Source organism: Gavialis gangeticus, unplaced genomic scaffold (genome assembly GCF_001723915.1).
Source record: "Gavialis gangeticus isolate Ggan-Ray unplaced genomic scaffold, GavGan_comp1, whole genome shotgun sequence".
Taxonomy (NCBI): Eukaryota; Metazoa; Chordata; order Crocodylia; family Gavialidae; genus Gavialis; species Gavialis gangeticus.
This window is the reverse complement of record NW_017729012.1, coordinates 2,927,633-2,927,869: the sequence shown is the minus strand read 5'-3', so window position 1 is coordinate 2,927,869 and position 237 is coordinate 2,927,633. Positions and strand designations below refer to the sequence as shown.

Sequence of the window (237 nt, the reverse complement as noted above, 5' to 3'; positions counted from 1 at the left end):
AAAAAAAAAAAAACAACCCCCCCTTCTTTTTAGTGAATATGAATTCTCTGTACACAAGACGTAGTTCACTTTGGTTTTCTGCCACTGTGCTCGTTCTTGAGGCCACTGACACAGAAGCTGGAAAGTAACGATTTCCTCAAGTGTGGCTCAGGGTCCAGCTTTTCAAGCTATTTCTGCATGCAACATTCCCATTACAGCTAAACTGTTCAGTTAAACCTCTCCCCTTCCCCCTGCCCC

The 237-nt window shown here is 44.3% G+C and overlaps 1 protein-coding gene across 1 annotated transcript in view; it reads left to right on the top strand.

The window, feature by feature from the left end:
* The window catches only part of SGSM2 (small G protein signaling modulator 2), a 133,603-nt gene that overhangs the window by 112,103 nt on the left and 21,263 nt on the right, over positions 1-237 (top strand). The window lies entirely within an intron of this gene.